The following is a 23509-nucleotide window of genomic DNA, read 5'->3' as shown; positions in this document are numbered from 1 at the left end:
ACATAAAGTTGTTTGCAAAACTTGTGCATAATTTTTACAAATGTACAACTTCTATTCGCATTTCAAGTTATGAAAACAATTCCTTAAACATGTTTGTGGCTTTTACAGTAAAAATGACAAGTATTTTCTACTCGGATTTTGAATTTTTTTTGTCTGAATTTAGATCTATTGTGCAAATATAGTATAAATGAAAAATTAACTCAAATTTCAGATATTTGAGGTTGTGCCAAAAAAAAAAAAGAAGAAGATTTTTTTAAAGGTGAAATATAGAGGTAAAATCTAAAGTAGTCAAAAACGGCCAATTATACTCTGGACCCCAGAGGGTTACTAAATACATTTACATGTCTTGGTGACTGCAGCTGGAACCTTGGCAAAAAGTGTATGTGTGTGTGTGGAATGCTAGCTACCAGCATTCATAATATAATAGTTACAATAGCAACAGTAACCAGGGGGGTGGGGCTTAAATGACAGAACAAAGACAGGCTACCATGATGTCACATGCCAGGCCACCATGATGTCACAAGCCAGGCCACCATGATGTCACATGCCAGGCCATAAAAATCTATAAATAGGGGTGCCTCGACACACAGTTGTAGAATTCCCTTGCAGGTGAATTTAAGCTAGCGATTGAATTGTGTTTTCAGATGAAAGCGCTTATAACCTTCTCCCAAAGTAGAGTACTCTTCCTCCACCCAAACCTAAAATGTATATTTCTAAATACAGGGAAGCAATTGTATTAGAAAATAAATATAAAAATGAACACAGGACCATGGTGCCAAGAACAGTTAAGGCCCCATCTCATCGCGAAATGTGCCCACAGAGGCCAGAAGGCGAAAAACCTGAACACACATTCAGGAAAAAACCAGAACACACAGGCATGAAGAAAGTCATGGCTCAACCTGCTTGTGTGGATACACGCAAAGGGGACAAGCAGCTCCTTGAGAAATCTGGACTTGTCCCCTTTTATTTACAGAAAAACGATTACAGAATCGTTCCAGGCTACCTGCGTAGAAGAAAGGCAGAGAAAGAAAAGGCTAAGCAGGACAATGATGCCTGGTTAACAAAACAACAGGAAACAGTTAAACCACTGGCCGAACAGGAGAAACAAAACATTCTCCAGGGCCTAAAGAGGAGGTTTAATGAGCTAAACTTTGAATATCAATCCCTCCCTTTTACTATCTCCCCTTCACAGCACAAAAAATACAATTACAAAATGTTTCTCGAAGAGGCAATGAGTCAAGTTGAAAAAGACATTGCCCTTTTTGAGGAACATAAATACATTTACGTAGGCAGGGAAGATGCATCTGACGAACAACAGTTACAGCGGACTCCACTGCCACCCATTAGACCGAAAAAGACAAAGTTGACACCCGCTCCTCAAGTCACACAACCAACGAAAAAGGAAACTTTCTCGACCGACAACCTACCACCTTTTCGTAGGATGTGTGTTCCACCTATATCCAGAAGTGGAAAGCAACCTATTCCCATGACTGAGAACCTTCACAGACAACCTATTCCCACCCAACTAGTTATAATTCCACGACCTAGTCCTGTCCCTCTGCCACCTATTTGTAAAAAAGCTGAATCTACACCCCGACCACCTGTAAGACCTCCAATGAAACGAGGTGTAACACCCATCCTTCCACCCATTTCCACCAAAAAGCTGTAGTGCTGTACCGTTAGAGTAGTTTTTTAACTACCTAACCCCCAACCGGTCTTGACAGAAGCCGCACCATCTGAGCCTGGTTCTGTCGAAGGTTTCTTCTTTTTAAGACAAAGGAGTTTTTCCTTCCCACCGTCGCCCAGTGCTTGCTCAGATGAGATCATTTGATTGTTGGGGTTTTCTTAAACATAAATTGGCCTATTGAAAAAATGTAGTGGTTCTTACTACATTTTATTTTCAATAGACCAATTTATGTTCAAAAAAAAAAAATTACAGCAGAAAAGAAAGCATGGGAGACATCTGATGCATTTCATTGCTTTTTAAAAAATAATTTATAATTTATCTGGAACAAATAAAAGAAAGTAAAAATAATCTTTTGTGGATTCTTTTTCTTCAATAAGTAGTAGAATAGGCAGTTCTTTATACATAAAGCGTAGTGTTTTGTTAAAAAATAAAGTGGCACAGCGGCACTGTGTTAAAGGCCTGTGTTTTTACCATCAGCGTGACAGCACCGTGCCGCCTTTGCAGTTTTAAGGCCCAGGGAAACAAGCCTGCCAGCGCTCTGTAGCGGCTGTGACCGCTGCCGATAAGGAAAGGCTGCTCTTCATAGAGGACTCAAGCTCGGGGAAACGTTTTCTGGTCGACTCTGGCTCCCAGAAGAGCCTCTGGAACTCTTGTGTCGTCTTTACAATGGTATATTATTTAATCTCAAAAAAAACAAAATAAAAAAAAATTGGAGATTTCCCGTATCACATAACATGTGCAGGTACACTGGTACAGCACATGTGAGCGAAATTCTTATGTGTGTGCAACAGAGGTGTGCAAAATACAATAACATAAGAACAAGCAAAATATACGAATGGGTAAATCTGAGAATTATAAGAATAAATATATGTACAAATATAAGAGTGTATGTTAGGGCTGTTCGATATAACGATATATATCAAATGACAATATAAAAATGTCTATCGTTTCCTATTACGCTATCGTTTGTTTCGTGATGTCGTAAAATAAACTGTTTACAGCAGTATTTTTCATCGTTTTGACGGTCACCTTAGTGGCTATATTAATTTCTTAAAGTTCTCTCTTTCTCTTATATTTAATATAACCACACTATGGGCGGGCAAGTGCCTGTTTTTACGTGTTTTCGTTAGCAACAATGACGGTAAAACCATCGCGTGGTTCCGCTGTACGCTTGTTTGTTTTCCACGTAAACCTTTCACAATAAAGCTCAAGATCCTGTTGAGACTTTTCAAAACAAACTGAATCACATGAGAGAGTATGCAGAGTTTACAGATGAGAAGCAAACAAAGAGCCGTCAGACTCAAACTATATGTATACACCTGCCCGCCTTCGTAAACAACTAAATGCTATGTTGCCCTATCATTTTTTGATTGGTCCACATGGTATATTTTTTCACCAATAGGAAAGGCTGGGGGAGTTGGGAGGGGGACTGAGTGCTTTCTAGTGTTTTTCCTTATAAAAACCGTTTCTTCCCGCAGTAAATATAAACAACGATAGTATTCAGGAAGAAAACCTGCATATATTATACTGAACATAAAGTTGTTTGCAAAACTTGTGCATAATTTTTACAAATGTACAACTTCTATTCGCATTTCAAGTTATGAAAACAATTCCTTAAACATGTTTGTGGCTTTTACAGTAAAAATGACAAGTATTTTCTACTCGGATTTTGAATTTTTTTTGTCTGAATTTAGATCTATTGTGCAAATATAGTATAAATGAAAAATTAACTCAAATTTCAGATATTTGAGGTTGTGCCAAAAAAAAAAAGAAGAAGATTTTTTTAAAGGTGAAATATAGAGGTAAAATCTAAAGTAGTCAAAAACGGCCAATTATACTCTGGACCCCAGAGGGTTACTAAATACATTTACATGTCTTGGTGACTGCAGCTGGAACCTTGGCAAAAAGTGTATGTGTGTGTGTGGAATGCTAGCTACCAGCATTCATAATATAATAGTTACAATAGCAACAGTAACCAGGGGGGTGGGGCTTAAATGACAGAACAAAGACAGGCTACCATGATGTCACATGCCAGGCCACCATGATGTCACAAGCCAGGCCACCATGATGTCACATGCCAGGCCATAAAAATCTATAAATAGGGGTGCCTCGACACACAGTTGTAGAATTCCCTTGCAGGTGAATTTAAGCTAGCGATTGAATTGTGTTTTCAGATGAAAGCGCTTATAACCTTCTCCCAAAGTAGAGTACTCTTCCTCCACCCAAACCTAAAATGTATATTTCTAAATACAGGGAAGCAATTGTATTAGAAAATAAATATAAAAATGAACACAGGACCATGGTGCCAAGAACAGTTAAGGCCCCATCTCATCGCGAAATGTGCCCACAGAGGCCAGAAGGCGAAAAACCTGAACACACATTCAGGAAAAAACCAGAACACACAGGCATGAAGAAAGTCATGGCTCAACCTGCTTGTGTGGATACACGCAAAGGGGACAAGCAGCTCCTTGAGAAATCTGGACTTGTCCCCTTTTATTTACAGAAAAACGATTACAGAATCGTTCCAGGCTACCTGCGTAGAAGAAAGGCAGAGAAAGAAAAGGCTAAGCAGGACAATGATGCCTGGTTAACAAAACAACAGGAAACAGTTAAACCACTGGCCGAACAGGAGAAACAAAACATTCTCCAGGGCCTAAAGAGGAGGTTTAATGAGCTAAACTTTGAATATCAATCCCTCCCTTTTACTATCTCCCCTTCACAGCACAAAAAATACAATTACAAAATGTTTCTCGAAGAGGCAATGAGTCAAGTTGAAAAAGACATTGCCCTTTTTGAGGAACATAAATACATTTACGTAGGCAGGGAAGATGCATCTGACGAACAACAGTTACAGCGGACTCCACTGCCACCCATTAGACCGAAAAAGACAAAGTTGACACCCGCTCCTCAAGTCACACAACCAACGAAAAAGGAAACTTTCTCGACCGACAACCTACCACCTTTTCGTAGGATGTGTGTTCCACCTATATCCAGAAGTGGAAAGCAACCTATTCCCATGACTGAGAACCTTCACAGACAACCTATTCCCACCCAACTAGTTATAATTCCACGACCTAGTCCTGTCCCTCTGCCACCTATTTGTAAAAAAGCTGAATCTACACCCCGACCACCTGTAAGACCTCCAATGAAACGAGGTGTAACACCCATCCTTCCACCCATTTCCACCAAAAAGCTGTAGTGCTGTACCGTTAGAGTAGTTTTTTAACTACCTAACCCCCAACCGGTCTTGACAGAAGCCGCACCATCTGAGCCTGGTTCTGTCGAAGGTTTCTTCTTTTTAAGACAAAGGAGTTTTTCTTTCCCACCGTCGCCCAGTGCTTGCTCAGATGAGATCATTTGATTGTTGGGGTTTTCTTAAACATAAATTGGCCTATTGAAAAAATGTAGTGGTTCTTACTACATTTTATTTTCAATAGACCAATTTATGTTAAAAAAAAAAAAAAATTACAGCAGAAAAGAAAGCATGGGAGACATCTGATGCATTTCATTGCTTTTTAAAAAATAATTTATAATTTATCTGGAACAAATAAAAGAAAGTAAAAATAATCTTTTGTGGATTCTTTTTCTTCAATAAGTAGTAGAATAGGCAGTTCTTTATACATAAAGCGTAGTGTTTTGTTAAAAAATAAAGTGGCACAGCGGCACTGTGTTAAAGGCCTGTGTTTTTACCATCAGCGTGACAGCACCGTGCCGCCTTTGCAGTTTTAAGGCCCAGGGAAACAAGCCTGCCAGCGCTCTGTAGCGGCTGTGACCGCTGCCGATAAGGAAAGGCTGCTCTTCATAGAGGACTCAAGCTCGGGGAAACGTTTTCTGGTCGACTCTGGCTCCCAGAAGAGCCTCTGGAACTCTTGTGTCGTCTTTACAATGGTATATTATTTAATCTCAAAAAAAACAAAATAAAAAAAAATTGGAGATTTCCCGTATCACATAACATGTGCAGGTACACTGGTACAGCACATGTGAGCGAAATTCTTATGTGTGTGCAACAGAGGTGTGCAAAATACAATAACATAAGAACAAGCAAAATATACGAATGGGTAAATCTGAGAATTATAAGAATAAATATATGTACAAATATAAGAGTGTATGTTAGGGCTGTTCGATATAACGATATATATCAAATGACAATATAAAAATGTCTATCGTTTCCTATTACGCTATCGTTTGTTTCGTGATGTCATAAAATAAACTGTTTACAGCAGTATTTTTCATCGTTTTGACGGTCACCTTAGTGGCTATATTAATTTCTTAAAGTTCTCTCTTTCTCTTATATTTAATATAACCACACTATGGGCGGGCAAGTGCCTGTTTTTACGTGTTTTCGTTAGCAACAATGACGGTAAAACCATCGCGTGGTTCCGCTGTACGCTTGTTTGTTTTCCACGTAAACCTTTCACAATAAAGCTCAAGATCCTGTTGAGACTTTTCAAAACAAACTGAATCACATGAGAGAGTATGCAGAGTTTACAGATGAGAAGCAAACAAAGAGCCGTCAGACTCAAACTATATGTATACACCTGCCCGCCTTCGTAAACAACTAAATGCTATGTTGCCCTATCATTTTTTGATTGGTCCACATGGTATATTTTTTCACCAATAGGAAAGGCTGGGGGAGTTGGGAGGGGGACTGAGTGCTTTCTAGTGTTTTTCCTTATAAAAACCGTTTCTTCCCGCAGTAAATATAAACAACGATAGTATTCAGGAAGAAAACCTGCATATATTATACTGAACATAAAGTTGTTTGCAAAACTTGTGCATAATTTTTACAAATGTACAACTTCTATTCGCATTTCAAGTTATGAAAACAATTCCTTAAACATGTTTGTGGCTTTTACAGTAAAAATGACAAGTATTTTCTACTCGGATTTTGAATTTTTTTTGTCTGAATTTAGATCTATTGTGCAAATATAGTATAAATGAAAAATTAACTCAAATTTCAGATATTTGAGGTTGTGCCAAAAAAAAAAAGAAGAAGATTTTTTTAAAGGTGAAATATAGAGGTAAAATCTAAAGTAGTCAAAAACGGCCAATTATACTCTGGACCCCAGAGGGTTACTAAATACATTTACATGTCTTGGTGACTGCAGCTGGAACCTTGGCAAAAAGTGTATGTGTGTGTGTGGAATGCTAGCTACCAGCATTCATAATATAATAGTTACAATAGCAACAGTAACCAGGGGGGTGGGGCTTAAATGACAGAACAAAGACAGGCTACCATGATGTCACATGCCAGGCCACCATGATGTCACAAGCCAGGCCACCATGATGTCACATGCCAGGCCATAAAAATCTATAAATAGGGGTGCCTCGACACACAGTTGTAGAATTCCCTTGCAGGTGAATTTAAGCTAGCGATTGAATTGTGTTTTCAGATGAAAGCGCTTATAACCTTCTCCCAAAGTAGAGTACTCTTCCTCCACCCAAACCTAAAATGTATATTTCTAAATACAGGGAAGCAATTGTATTAGAAAATAAATATAAAAATGAACACAGGACCATGGTGCCAAGAACAGTTAAGGCCCCATCTCATCGCGAAATGTGCCCACAGAGGCCAGAAGGCGAAAAACCTGAACACACATTCAGGAAAAAACCAGAACACACAGGCATGAAGAAAGTCATGGCTCAACCTGCTTGTGTGGATACACGCAAAGGGGACAAGCAGCTCCTTGAGAAATCTGGACTTGTCCCCTTTTATTTACAGAAAAACGATTACAGAATCGTTCCAGGCTACCTGCGTAGAAGAAAGGCAGAGAAAGAAAAGGCTAAGCAGGACAATGATGCCTGGTTAACAAAACAACAGGAAACAGTTAAACCACTGGCCGAACAGGAGAAACAAAACATTCTCCAGGGCCTAAAGAGGAGGTTTAATGAGCTAAACTTTGAATATCAATCCCTCCCTTTTACTATCTCCCCTTCACAGCACAAAAAATACAATTACAAAATGTTTCTCGAAGAGGCAATGAGTCAAGTTGAAAAAGACATTGCCCTTTTTGAGGAACATAAATACATTTACGTAGGCAGGGAAGATGCATCTGACGAACAACAGTTACAGCGGACTCCACTGCCACCCATTAGACCGAAAAAGACAAAGTTGACACCCGCTCCTCAAGTCACACAACCAACGAAAAAGGAAACTTTCTCGACCGACAACCTACCACCTTTTCGTAGGATGTGTGTTCCACCTATATCCAGAAGTGGAAAGCAACCTATTCCCATGACTGAGAACCTTCACAGACAACCTATTCCCACCCAACTAGTTATAATTCCACGACCTAGTCCTGTCCCTCTGCCACCTATTTGTAAAAAAGCTGAATCTACACCCCGACCACCTGTAAGACCTCCAATGAAACGAGGTGTAACACCCATCCTTCCACCCATTTCCACCAAAAAGCTGTAGTGCTGTACCGTTAGAGTAGTTTTTTAACTACCTAACCCCCAACCGGTCTTGACAGAAGCCGCACCATCTGAGCCTGGTTCTGTCGAAGGTTTCTTCTTTTTAAGACAAAGGAGTTTTTCCTTCCCACCGTCGCCCAGTGCTTGCTCAGATGAGATCATTTGATTGTTGGGGTTTTCTTAAACATAAATTGGCCTATTGAAAAAATGTAGTGGTTCTTACTACATTTTATTTTCAATAGACCAATTTATGTTCAAAAAAAAAAAATTACAGCAGAAAAGAAAGCATGGGAGACATCTGATGCATTTCATTGCTTTTTAAAAAATAATTTATAATTTATCTGGAACAAATAAAAGAAAGTAAAAATAATCTTTTGTGGATTCTTTTTCTTCAATAAGTAGTAGAATAGGCAGTTCTTTATACATAAAGCGTAGTGTTTTGTTAAAAAATAAAGTGGCACAGCGGCACTGTGTTAAAGGCCTGTGTTTTTACCATCAGCGTGACAGCACCGTGCCGCCTTTGCAGTTTTAAGGCCCAGGGAAACAAGCCTGCCAGCGCTCTGTAGCGGCTGTGACCGCTGCCGATAAGGAAAGGCTGCTCTTCATAGAGGACTCAAGCTCGGGGAAACGTTTTCTGGTCGACTCTGGCTCCCAGAAGAGCCTCTGGAACTCTTGTGTCGTCTTTACAATGGTATATTATTTAATCTCAAAAAAAACAAAATAAAAAAAAATTGGAGATTTCCCGTATCACATAACATGTGCAGGTACACTGGTACAGCACATGTGAGCGAAATTCTTATGTGTGTGCAACAGAGGTGTGCAAAATACAATAACATAAGAACAAGCAAAATATACGAATGGGTAAATCTGAGAATTATAAGAATAAATATATGTACAAATATAAGAGTGTATGTTAGGGCTGTTCGATATAACGATATATATCAAATGACAATATAAAAATGTCTATCGTTTCCTATTACGCTATCGTTTGTTTCGTGATGTCGTAAAATAAACTGTTTACAGCAGTATTTTTCATCGTTTTGACGGTCACCTTAGTGGCTATATTAATTTCTTAAAGTTCTCTCTTTCTCTTATATTTAATATAACCACACTATGGGCGGGCAAGTGCCTGTTTTTACGTGTTTTCGTTAGCAACAATGACGGTAAAACCATCGCGTGGTTCCGCTGTACGCTTGTTTGTTTTCCACGTAAACCTTTCACAATAAAGCTCAAGATCCTGTTGAGACTTTTCAAAACAAACTGAATCACATGAGAGAGTATGCAGAGTTTACAGATGAGAAGCAAACAAAGAGCCGTCAGACTCAAACTATATGTATACACCTGCCCGCCTTCGTAAACAACTAAATGCTATGTTGCCCTATCATTTTTTGATTGGTCCACATGGTATATTTTTTCACCAATAGGAAAGGCTGGGGGAGTTGGGAGGGGGACTGAGTGCTTTCTAGTGTTTTTCCTTATAAAAACCGTTTCTTCCCGCAGTAAATATAAACAACGATAGTATTCAGGAAGAAAACCTGCATATATTATACTGAACATAAAGTTGTTTGCAAAACTTGTGCATAATTTTTACAAATGTACAACTTCTATTCGCATTTCAAGTTATGAAAACAATTCCTTAAACATGTTTGTGGCTTTTACAGTAAAAATGACAAGTATTTTCTACTCGGATTTTGAATTTTTTTTGTCTGAATTTAGATCTATTGTGCAAATATAGTATAAATGAAAAATTAACTCAAATTTCAGATATTTGAGGTTGTGCCAAAAAAAAAAAAGAAGAAGATTTTTTTAAAGGTGAAATATAGAGGTAAAATCTAAAGTAGTCAAAAACGGCCAATTATACTCTGGACCCCAGAGGGTTACTAAATACATTTACATGTCTTGGTGACTGCAGCTGGAACCTTGGCAAAAAGTGTATGTGTGTGTGTGGAATGCTAGCTACCAGCATTCATAATATAATAGTTACAATAGCAACAGTAACCAGGGGGGTGGGGCTTAAATGACAGAACAAAGACAGGCTACCATGATGTCACATGCCAGGCCACCATGATGTCACAAGCCAGGCCACCATGATGTCACATGCCAGGCCATAAAAATCTATAAATAGGGGTGCCTCGACACACAGTTGTAGAATTCCCTTGCAGGTGAATTTAAGCTAGCGATTGAATTGTGTTTTCAGATGAAAGCGCTTATAACCTTCTCCCAAAGTAGAGTACTCTTCCTCCACCCAAACCTAAAATGTATATTTCTAAATACAGGGAAGCAATTGTATTAGAAAATAAATATAAAAATGAACACAGGACCATGGTGCCAAGAACAGTTAAGGCCCCATCTCATCGCGAAATGTGCCCACAGAGGCCAGAAGGCGAAAAACCTGAACACACATTCAGGAAAAAACCAGAACACACAGGCATGAAGAAAGTCATGGCTCAACCTGCTTGTGTGGATACACGCAAAGGGGACAAGCAGCTCCTTGAGAAATCTGGACTTGTCCCCTTTTATTTACAGAAAAACGATTACAGAATCGTTCCAGGCTACCTGCGTAGAAGAAAGGCAGAGAAAGAAAAGGCTAAGCAGGACAATGATGCCTGGTTAACAAAACAACAGGAAACAGTTAAACCACTGGCCGAACAGGAGAAACAAAACATTCTCCAGGGCCTAAAGAGGAGGTTTAATGAGCTAAACTTTGAATATCAATCCCTCCCTTTTACTATCTCCCCTTCACAGCACAAAAAATACAATTACAAAATGTTTCTCGAAGAGGCAATGAGTCAAGTTGAAAAAGACATTGCCCTTTTTGAGGAACATAAATACATTTACGTAGGCAGGGAAGATGCATCTGACGAACAACAGTTACAGCGGACTCCACTGCCACCCATTAGACCGAAAAAGACAAAGTTGACACCCGCTCCTCAAGTCACACAACCAACGAAAAAGGAAACTTTCTCGACCGACAACCTACCACCTTTTCGTAGGATGTGTGTTCCACCTATATCCAGAAGTGGAAAGCAACCTATTCCCATGACTGAGAACCTTCACAGACAACCTATTCCCACCCAACTAGTTATAATTCCACGACCTAGTCCTGTCCCTCTGCCACCTATTTGTAAAAAAGCTGAATCTACACCCCGACCACCTGTAAGACCTCCAATGAAACGAGGTGTAACACCCATCCTTCCACCCATTTCCACCAAAAAGCTGTAGTGCTGTACCGTTAGAGTAGTTTTTTAACTACCTAACCCCCAACCGGTCTTGACAGAAGCCGCACCATCTGAGCCTGGTTCTGTCGAAGGTTTCTTCTTTTTAAGACAAAGGAGTTTTTCCTTCCCACCGTCGCCCAGTGCTTGCTCAGATGAGATCATTTGATTGTTGGGGTTTTCTTAAACATAAATTGGCCTATTGAAAAAATGTAGTGGTTCTTACTACATTTTATTTTCAATAGACCAATTTATGTTCAAAAAAAAAAAATTACAGCAGAAAAGAAAGCATGGGAGACATCTGATGCATTTCATTGCTTTTTAAAAAATAATTTATAATTTATCTGGAACAAATAAAAGAAAGTAAAAATAATCTTTTGTGGATTCTTTTTCTTCAATAAGTAGTAGAATAGGCAGTTCTTTATACATAAAGCGTAGTGTTTTGTTAAAAAATAAAGTGGCACAGCGGCACTGTGTTAAAGGCCTGTGTTTTTACCATCAGCGTGACAGCACCGTGCCGCCTTTGCAGTTTTAAGGCCCAGGGAAACAAGCCTGCCAGCGCTCTGTAGCGGCTGTGACCGCTGCCGATAAGGAAAGGCTGCTCTTCATAGAGGACTCAAGCTCGGGGAAACGTTTTCTGGTCGACTCTGGCTCCCAGAAGAGCCTCTGGAACTCTTGTGTCGTCTTTACAATGGTATATTATTTAATCTCAAAAAAAACAAAATAAAAAAAAATTGGAGATTTCCCGTATCACATAACATGTGCAGGTACACTGGTACAGCACATGTGAGCGAAATTCTTATGTGTGTGCAACAGAGGTGTGCAAAATACAATAACATAAGAACAAGCAAAATATACGAATGGGTAAATCTGAGAATTATAAGAATAAATATATGTACAAATATAAGAGTGTATGTTAGGGCTGTTCGATATAACGATATATATCAAATGACAATATAAAAATGTCTATCGTTTCCTATTACGCTATCGTTTGTTTCGTGATGTCGTAAAATAAACTGTTTACAGCAGTATTTTTCATCGTTTTGACGGTCACCTTAGTGGCTATATTAATTTCTTAAAGTTCTCTCTTTCTCTTATATTTAATATAACCACACTATGGGCGGGCAAGTGCCTGTTTTTACGTGTTTTCGTTAGCAACAATGACGGTAAAACCATCGCGTGGTTCCGCTGTACGCTTGTTTGTTTTCCACGTAAACCTTTCACAATAAAGCTCAAGATCCTGTTGAGACTTTTCAAAACAAACTGAATCACATGAGAGAGTATGCAGAGTTTACAGATGAGAAGCAAACAAAGAGCCGTCAGACTCAAACTATATGTATACACCTGCCCGCCTTCGTAAACAACTAAATGCTATGTTGCCCTATCATTTTTTGATTGGTCCACATGGTATATTTTTTCACCAATAGGAAAGGCTGGGGGAGTTGGGAGGGGGACTGAGTGCTTTCTAGTGTTTTTCCTTATAAAAACCGTTTCTTCCCGCAGTAAATATAAACAACGATAGTATTCAGGAAGAAAACCTGCATATATTATACTGAACATAAAGTTGTTTGCAAAACTTGTGCATAATTTTTACAAATGTACAACTTCTATTCGCATTTCAAGTTATGAAAACAATTCCTTAAACATGTTTGTGGCTTTTACAGTAAAAATGACAAGTATTTTCTACTCGGATTTTGAATTTTTTTTGTCTGAATTTAGATCTATTGTGCAAATATAGTATAAATGAAAAATTAACTCAAATTTCAGATATTTGAGGTTGTGCCAAAAAAAAAAAGAAGAAGATTTTTTTAAAGGTGAAATATAGAGGTAAAATCTAAAGTAGTCAAAAACGGCCAATTATACTCTGGACCCCAGAGGGTTACTAAATACATTTACATGTCTTGGTGACTGCAGCTGGAACCTTGGCAAAAAGTGTATGTGTGTGTGTGGAATGCTAGCTACCAGCATTCATAATATAATAGTTACAATAGCAACAGTAACCAGGGGGGTGGGGCTTAAATGACAGAACAAAGACAGGCTACCATGATGTCACATGCCAGGCCACCATGATGTCACAAGCCAGGCCACCATGATGTCACATGCCAGGCCATAAAAATCTATAAATAGGGGTGCCTCGACACACAGTTGTAGAATTCCCTTGCAGGTGAATTTAAGCTAGCGATTGAATTGTGTTTTCAGATGAAAGCGCTTATAACCTTCTCCCAAAGTAGAGTACTCTTCCTCCACCCAAACCTAAAATGTATATTTCTAAATACAGGGAAGCAATTGTATTAGAAAATAAATATAAAAATGAACACAGGACCATGGTGCCAAGAACAGTTAAGGCCCCATCTCATCGCGAAATGTGCCCACAGAGGCCAGAAGGCGAAAAACCTGAACACACATTCAGGAAAAAACCAGAACACACAGGCATGAAGAAAGTCATGGCTCAACCTGCTTGTGTGGATACACGCAAAGGGGACAAGCAGCTCCTTGAGAAATCTGGACTTGTCCCCTTTTATTTACAGAAAAACGATTACAGAATCGTTCCAGGCTACCTGCGTAGAAGAAAGGCAGAGAAAGAAAAGGCTAAGCAGGACAATGATGCCTGGTTAACAAAACAACAGGAAACAGTTAAACCACTGGCCGAACAGGAGAAACAAAACATTCTCCAGGGCCTAAAGAGGAGGTTTAATGAGCTAAACTTTGAATATCAATCCCTCCCTTTTACTATCTCCCCTTCACAGCACAAAAAATACAATTACAAAATGTTTCTCGAAGAGGCAATGAGTCAAGTTGAAAAAGACATTGCCCTTTTTGAGGAACATAAATACATTTACGTAGGCAGGGAAGATGCATCTGACGAACAACAGTTACAGCGGACTCCACTGCCACCCATTAGACCGAAAAAGACAAAGTTGACACCCGCTCCTCAAGTCACACAACCAACGAAAAAGGAAACTTTCTCGACCGACAACCTACCACCTTTTCGTAGGATGTGTGTTCCACCTATATCCAGAAGTGGAAAGCAACCTATTCCCATGACTGAGAACCTTCACAGACAACCTATTCCCACCCAACTAGTTATAATTCCACGACCTAGTCCTGTCCCTCTGCCACCTATTTGTAAAAAAGCTGAATCTACACCCCGACCACCTGTAAGACCTCCAATGAAACGAGGTGTAACACCCATCCTTCCACCCATTTCCACCAAAAAGCTGTAGTGCTGTACCGTTAGAGTAGTTTTTTAACTACCTAACCCCCAACCGGTCTTGACAGAAGCCGCACCATCTGAGCCTGGTTCTGTCGAAGGTTTCTTCTTTTTAAGACAAAGGAGTTTTTCCTTCCCACCGTCGCCCAGTGCTTGCTCAGATGAGATCATTTGATTGTTGGGGTTTTCTTAAACATAAATTGGCCTATTGAAAAAATGTAGTGGTTCTTACTACATTTTATTTTCAATAGACCAATTTATGTTCAAAAAAAAAAAATTACAGCAGAAAAGAAAGCATGGGAGACATCTGATGCATTTCATTGCTTTTTAAAAAATAATTTATAATTTATCTGGAACAAATAAAAGAAAGTAAAAATAATCTTTTGTGGATTCTTTTTCTTCAATAAGTAGTAGAATAGGCAGTTCTTTATACATAAAGCGTAGTGTTTTGTTAAAAAATAAAGTGGCACAGCGGCACTGTGTTAAAGGCCTGTGTTTTTACCATCAGCGTGACAGCACCGTGCCGCCTTTGCAGTTTTAAGGCCCAGGGAAACAAGCCTGCCAGCGCTCTGTAGCGGCTGTGACCGCTGCCGATAAGGAAAGGCTGCTCTTCATAGAGGACTCAAGCTCGGGGAAACGTTTTCTGGTCGACTCTGGCTCCCAGAAGAGCCTCTGGAACTCTTGTGTCGTCTTTACAATGGTATATTATTTAATCTCAAAAAAAACAAAATAAAAAAAAATTGGAGATTTCCCGTATCACATAACATGTGCAGGTACACTGGTACAGCACATGTGAGCGAAATTCTTATGTGTGTGCAACAGAGGTGTGCAAAATACAATAACATAAGAACAAGCAAAATATACGAATGGGTAAATCTGAGAATTATAAGAATAAATATATGTACAAATATAAGAGTGTATGTTAGGGCTGTTCGATATAACGATATATATCAAATGACAATATAAAAATGTCTATCGTTTCCTATTACGCTATCGTTTGTTTCGTGATGTCGTAAAATAAACTGTTTACAGCAGTATTTTTCATCGTTTTGACGGTCACCTTAGTGGCTATATTAATTTCTTAAAGTTCTCTCTTTCTCTTATATTTAATATAACCACACTATGGGCGGGCAAGTGCCTGTTTTTACGTGTTTTCGTTAGCAACAATGACGGTAAAACCATCGCGTGGTTCCGCTGTACGCTTGTTTGTTTTCCACGTAAACCTTTCACAATAAAGCTCAAGATCCTGTTGAGACTTTTCAAAACAAACTGAATCACATGAGAGAGTATGCAGAGTTTACAGATGAGAAGCAAACAAAGAGCCGTCAGACTCAAACTATATGTATACACCTGCCCGCCTTCGTAAACAACTAAATGCTATGTTGCCCTATCATTTTTTGATTGGTCCACATGGTATATTTTTTCACCAATAGGAAAGGCTGGGGGAGTTGGGAGGGGGACTGAGTGCTTTCTAGTGTTTTTCCTTATAAAAACCGTTTCTTCCCGCAGTAAATATAAACAACGATAGTATTCAGGAAGAAAACCTGCATATATTATACTGAACATAAAGTTGTTTGCAAAACTTGTGCATAATTTTTACAAATGTACAACTTCTATTCGCATTTCAAGTTATGAAAACAATTCCTTAAACATGTTTGTGGCTTTTACAGTAAAAATGACAAGTATTTTCTACTCGGATTTTGAATTTTTTTTGTCTGAATTTAGATCTATTGTGCAAATATAGTATAAATGAAAAATTAACTCAAATTTCAGATATTTGAGGTTGTGCCAAAAAAAAAAAAGAAGAAGATTTTTTTAAAGGTGAAATATAGAGGTAAAATCTAAAGTAGTCAAAAACGGCCAATTATACTCTGGACCCCAGAGGGTTACTAAATACATTTACATGTCTTGGTGACTGCAGCTGGAACCTTGGCAAAAAGTGTATGTGTGTGTGTGGAATGCTAGCTACCAGCATTCATAATATAATAGTTACAATAGCAACAGTAACCAGGGGGGTGGGGCTTAAATGACAGAACAAAGACAGGCTACCATGATGTCACATGCCAGGCCACCATGATGTCACATGCCAGGCCATAAAAATCTATAAATAGGGGTGCCTCGACACACAGTTGTAGAATTCCCTTGCAGGTGAATTTAAGCTAGCGATTGAATTGTGTTTTCAGATGAAAGCGCTTATAACCTTCTCCCAAAGTAGAGTACTCTTCCTCCACCCAAACCTAAAATGTATATTTCTAAATACAGGGAAGCAATTGTATTAGAAAATAAATATAAAAATGAACACAGGACCATGGTGCCAAGAACAGTTAAGGCCCCATCTCATCGCGAAATGTGCCCACAGAGGCCAGAAGGCGAAAAACCTGAACACACATTCAGGAAAAAACCAGAACACACAGGCATGAAGAAAGTCATGGCTCAACCTGCTTGTGTGGATACACGCAAAGGGGACAAGCAGCTCCTTGAGAAATCTGGACTTGTCCCCTTTTATTTACAGAAAAACGATTACAGAATCGTTCCAGGCTACCTGCGTAGAAGAAAGGCAGAGAAAGAAAAGGCTAAGCAGGACAATGATGCCTGGTTAACAAAACAACAGGAAACAGTTAAACCACTGGCCGAACAGGAGAAACAAAACATTCTCCAGGGCCTAAAGAGGAGGTTTAATGAGCTAAACTTTGAATATCAATCCCTCCCTTTTACTATCTCCCCTTCACAGCACAAAAAATACAATTACAAAATGTTTCTCGAAGAGGCAATGAGTCAAGTTGAAAAAGACATTGCCCTTTTTGAGGAACATAAATACATTTACGTAGGCAGGGAAGATGCATCTGACGAACAACAGTTACAGCGGACTCCACTGCCACCCATTAGACCGAAAAAGACAAAGTTGACACCCGCTCCTCAAGTCACACAACCAACGAAAAAGGAAACTTTCTCGACCGACAACCTACCACCTTTTCGTAGGATGTGTGTTCCACCTATATCCAGAAGTGGAAAGCAACCTATTCCCATGACTGAGAACCTTCACAGACAACCTATTCCCACCCAACTAGTTATAATTCCACGACCTAGTCCTGTCCCTCTGCCACCTATTTGTAAAAAAGCTGAATCTACACCCCGACCACCTGTAAGACCTCCAATGAAACGAGGTGTAACACCCATCCTTCCACCCATTTCCACCAAAAAGCTGTAGTGCTGTACCGTTAGAGTAGTTTTTTAACTACCTAACCCCCAACCGGTCTTGACAGAAGCCGCACCATCTGAGCCTGGTTCTGTCGAAGGTTTCTTCTTTTTAAGACAAAGGAGTTTTTCCTTCCCACCGTCGCCCAGTGCTTGCTCAGATGAGATCATTTGATTGTTGGGGTTTTCTTAAACATAAATTGGCCTATTGAAAAAATGTAGTGGTTCTTACTACATTTTATTTTCAATAGACCAATTTATGTTCAAAAAAAAAAAAATTACAGCAGAAAAGAAAGCATGGGAGACATCTGATGCATTTCATTGCTTTTAAAAAAATAATTTATAATTTATCTGGAACAAATAAAAGAAAGTAAAAATAATCTTTTGTGGATTCTTTTTCTTCAATAAGTAGTAGAATAGGCAGTTCTTTATACATAAAGCGTAGTGTTTTGTTAAAAAATAAAGTGGCACAGCGGCACTGTGTTAAAGGCCTGTGTTTTTACCATCAGCGTGACAGCACCGTGCCGCCTTTGCAGTTTTAAGGCCCAGGGAAACAAGCCTGCCAGCGCTCTGTAGCGGCTGTGACCGCTGCCGATAAGGAAAGGCTGCTCTTCATAGAGGACTCAAGCTCGGGGAAACGTTTTCTGGTCGACTCTGGCTCCCAGAAGAGCCTCTGGAACTCTTGTGTCGTCTTTACAATGGTATATTATTTAATCTCAAAAAAAACAAAATAAAAAAAAATTGGAGATTTCCCGTATCACATAACATGTGCAGGTACACTGGTACAGCACATGTGAGCGAAATTCTTATGTGTGTGCAACAGAGGTGTGCAAAATACAATAACATAAGAACAAGCAAAATATACGAATGGGTAAATCTGAGAATTATAAGAATAAATATATGTACAAATATAAGAGTGTATGTTAGGGCTGTTCGATATAACGATATATATCAAATGACAATATAAAAATGTCTATCGTTTCCTATTACGCTATCGTTTGTTTCGTGATGTCGTAAAATAAACTGTTTACAGCAGTATTTTTCATCGTTTTGACGGTCACCTTAGTGGCTATATTAATTTCTTAAAGTTCTCTCTTTCTCTTATATTTAATATAACCACACTATGGGCGGGCAAGTGCCTGTTTTTACGTGTTTTCGTTAGCAACAATGACGGTAAAACCATCGCGTGGTTCCGCTGTACGCTTGTTTGTTTTCCACGTAAACCTTTCACAATAAAGCTCAAGATCCTGTTGAGACTTTTCAAAACAAACTGAATCACATGAGAGAGTATGCAGAGTTTACAGATGAGAAGCAAACAAAGAGCCGTCAGACTCAAACTATATGTATACACCTGCCCGCCTTCGTAAACAACTAAATGCTATGTTGCCCTATCATTTTTTGATTGGTCCACATGGTATATTTTTTCACCAATAGGAAAGGCTGGGGGAGTTGGGAGGGGGACTGAGTGCTTTCTAGTGTTTTTCCTTATAAAAACCGTTTCTTCCCGCAGTAAATATAAACAACGATAGTGTTAATTCAAAAGACACGACGTTGTACTCTCATTCACAGCGCTTTTATTCCTTCCGCCATTTTACATACGGACCACAACAACAACACTTCGCGGGCAACCGTACTCTCGCGATAAAACAGAAAATAACAAGTTAACAATCTCCCTCTTTCTTAAAAAAAATAAAATAAGAGTATAAACACACCCCAGTAAACATTTGTATACACACCCCTGTAAACATTTGTATACATATATGTATATATTTATATAAACAAAAAAAACATTTCAAAAGTGCTTTGCTTTACTTAAAGCATACTATCATTGCACACAATAAACAATGGTACATTTGAATGCAAAGACAACTTTGTAGACAAAGGATTACAGTATCCAGAGTCCTTCATCTAGCGCCTTTAGAAGGGTTAAAGGTGAAACTCCCTTTTTCGTCAGACAATCAGCAAATTGAGATTTTGAATCTGACCAACAAACCTGTCTGATTTTCTTGGCTTGTATGAGCTCTTTAATGCTGCTCATTTCTAGCCTCAGTCTCTTCTCTGTAACCTGCTTAGTAGACTTGAGTGCATCAAACAAGGAATGATTATCAATTACACAGATCAAAGGAAGAGCGTTTAGACCAGTGTTACCAGTTGTAAGCTCAGAAAAAAGTGTTGCCAGGAAGACAGCACTGTCTATTCCATCTGACATGGCAAGAGTTTCTCCTGCCAGTGTACTTCTGACCACGTGCCTGATTTTTTTAGACTGCCAGAAGAGAGGACAAAACTTTCCTCCTTTACCCATAAGGACGATTAATGCCCCTCCTTGAGTACCGCCATCAGGAAGGTTGCCAAATGAAGCATCACTGAAAACAACCAATGCCAGATCCTCACTGTTACCCAAGTGCTGAAACTTAAGAGTCACTTTCTCTGCCTTAAGTTTACGGATAACTTTGTTCACTTCATGAATAGACTGTACAGTTGCATCTTTGATATTAGATCCAAGGCTACATGTGTCAAACATAACATCAGGCCTTGTTTGTTTGGCAACCCACAAAATCTGTCCTATTTTTGACCTGAGTTGCTCACGTTCTGTTTCACTTAAGGGAGCCTCCCTCTGTACAGCCCGTGCTGCTTGTAGCTGAACCGGTTGTAGGTTGTCAATGTAAAGTTGTTGATGCACCTCTATTACATCATTAACTGTACAAATGTCCATACCAACATAAGAAAAGCTGTCATGTTCTTCACGGCCCACAAGGAAGGTAGATTTCAGTACAGGAATGATATGAGTTGCAAAGTGACTTGAACCAGCCCAAAGGAAATCATCAACGTGACATGCAAGCACTCCTGTAACCTCAGATTGTTCATTCTGCCAATAGAACACTGCAGGATCAACCTGTGATATTTTACCACCAGTTTTGAGCATAATGTCTTTGACCTTATTGTACCAATAAAGTGAAGCATCTGCAAGTCCATAAACACACTTTTTCAGTTTCCATAGAACATTGTCCTTGCCAGCTTCAGGTGGGGGACGAAGATAGATGTCTCTTGACAGTTGCATTCCCTGCAAGAAGGCAGATTTAATGTCCATTGAATTTACTCTCCACTTGTTTTGACATATCACAGCTAGCACCAGTCTGAGGGACTCAGACGCACATGTTGGAGAGTCTTTCTGTAGTTCTTTAGTATTTACCTCTTCAAACCCCCGTGCCACAAGTCGAGCCTTTGGGACAACACCATTAGTAGTTTCTTTGAGTGTACAGACCCATCTAGTAGACACACATTTTTGACCCAGGTCTTTCACTTCATCAAACACACCATTACTTTGCCAGCTCTCAATCTCCTGCTGCTTAGCAGAATCAAAGGTAATATCTCTTGTTATGAGTACATCTGCATCTCTGTTTTCAGCTTCAGTGCAAAGACCATCAACAAGTGACATGTCTACAGCTTTCTTTTCACCTTCACTACCATCATGCTCAAGATATTGCACATTGTACCAGTTTTTGTATTGCCCTTTTGCTTTTCCCGCTCTGCCTAGCACTCTGGCTGTGTGTTGAACACCGTTGTCTCTGTTGGTAAAAGCAATCAGCTGTCCTGATCTTAACTTTACATTTGCAGAGACATGATCAGTGGGTGTAGAGGGCTCATTTGCAGTTTGTGTGACAGACATGTTTTCTGTAGTGTGTGTGACAGACATGTTTTCTGTAGTGTTAGTTTCTCTGTCAATAGTGATGTCTTCTTCCTCACTAATACTCTGTTCCCCATCGGGTGTGTCAGTGTCATCATTTTCAACTGCGTCTTTGTTGTCATCATCAGTAGTACTGTGTGATATTTGTTTATCTCCAGTCCGTGAATCCACTTTAGTCAATCTTGACTGGTGTACTCTTACAAGAGTCCCCCCATGTCTTACAAATACAACAGTTCCATCCTGCCCAATAACTACACCTGGACCCTTCCACTCTGTACAGTCGACTCGTTTGTAGTATACTTTATCTCCTGCCTCATATTTGTCATCTGTAGGCCTAAGTTGTTTGCGTAGTGCTCTCCTGATCCTTTCTGAACACTCTGCCTCAGTAAATGCTTTTCTAGAAGCATGTAATGCTGAGATATGTTCAGCTACTCTTGCACTTACAGTTGTGCCCTCTAAGGCAGGTGGCTTATCCATCAACACAGAAGGAAGGTTGGGGTTTTGGCCAAACACAAGTTGATGTGGACTATAACCATGTACATTAAGCATACTGTTTTTGGCCATAAGGGCCCAGTCTAGCGCAGTGTGCCAGTCACATCCTCGTTCCTTTTTTACCTTCAGGAGGATTTCTGTAAGTGTCATGTTATGTCTCTCCAGTAGTCCGTTGCTCCAGGGACTATACCCCGCCGTTGTTTTTACCTCAATGTTGAAGTTTTCAGCCATGTCCCGAATGTCCAACCCGTTCTCACTCCCAAAGCGTAACATTTTACGCTAGGTGACAAATCGTCACCATATTACGTTTTCGGCTACCCACCACGTTCCTAAATGACGACCTCGGAAAAAAGAGGAAATATGAGAACCGTCTGGACTGAATCTACACATGTTCGCTCTTTTTATTCAAATCGCTTAGAAACACACTATTTAACTTCATTAAAGTCCTAGATAAGGTCAGGAATAAGGTTATGGTCAGGGCTAGGGATAAGGTTAGGTTTAGGGCTGGAATACAGGGCTGGAACATCTATTACCGCGGAAGCGTCATTGCACTGGATCCCAGCCATAACCCGCCGCGTACCATAAGAACGCCGAAGGTCTCCTTTCGCGTTCCTCAGGAACGCCGCGGGACGTGACAAAACGTCGACATGTTACGCCTCGGGAGTGAGAACGCTCTGACATGTCAGTTATGAGGAGTGAAGGAAAAAATACAAGATTGATGATACAGGATCTGGATCAGATGGAGAAACAGGCGGAGGAGGCAGGAAGCCAGCAAGAGGTAGGAAGGCATCAAAATGAATAGCACAAACATGTCTGCCTGTTAAATATAGAACATCAGCCACCATGTTTTAACTCAACTCTAAAGGTAAATACTTCAAGTCCCTCTTCCAGCCTTGCGAGCTATAACCTCCAACCTCTTTGTTGTGTCATGCCTCTCCCAGGTCGTGGCCGTGGCCGACGAGGTCCAAACGTACAGAGCTCCGGTGACCACAAAGCACGCTCGGAGCTGAAAACAAAGGATCAGATCATGAAGCAGCGCAAGAAAAAGCAGAAGCACCAGTTCCTGCAGGGCGGGGGGATGAGGAAGCTCCGCTCCAAGAACAAAAAGTGGCTCGGATAAGTTAAAAAGTCAGGTTTTGGAAGGGGTGGCCATAAGAAAGGCAAGCTGAGGAAGAAACTGGGAGGAGGACAGAGGGTTGATGGTGTGGAGGACATCACGAGGAACTGGGTGATAAGCGTCAGAATCATCTGAGAACATCACCAAAGATTTTCCTGGCGCTTTGTGTGACTGTAGATTAAGGAGAAAATCATTTGTGAATCTTTACACTGCAGAAATGCACGTCACTTCTTCCTTGATGGCCTGCTGAACTCTGCGTTTGCCACAGAGTTATGTTTAATTATGATCCACTAACCTGGATTTACTACTTGTAAGCATGTTGGCAGTATAATAAAAGTGTTTTGGAGTACTGAAATATGTCTTATCAAAATGGTAAAATACAGATATTAAATATTGTGTGCTTAATTTGCAGTTAGTTTCAAAAATCGTCTCGCCCATCTTTTCTTAAAATAAGAGGTGCTCTATAAAAATGACATTAAATTCTGTAAACGTG

General features: G+C 39.7%; 1 long non-coding RNA gene across 1 annotated transcript; it reads left to right on the top strand.

Annotated features, from left to right (window-relative positions):
* The first annotated feature begins 19980 nt into the window (after nt 1-19980).
* LOC146696477 (uncharacterized) lies at nt 19981-23509 on the top strand. Its single transcript, XR_014923250.1, has 2 exons — nt 19981-22677; nt 22841-23509. It is a non-coding gene; the product is annotated as an uncharacterized LOC146696477 (long non-coding RNA).

The sequence above is a fragment of the Copadichromis virginalis genome, linkage group LG12, assembly GCF_057382275.1.
Source record: "Copadichromis virginalis isolate Kocher_CV1m ecotype Utaka linkage group LG12, C_Virginalis_male_GT1.1, whole genome shotgun sequence".
Lineage (NCBI taxonomy): Eukaryota > Metazoa > Chordata > Actinopteri > Cichliformes > Cichlidae > Copadichromis > Copadichromis virginalis.
This window is presented reverse-complemented; position numbering and strand designations above follow the sequence as displayed.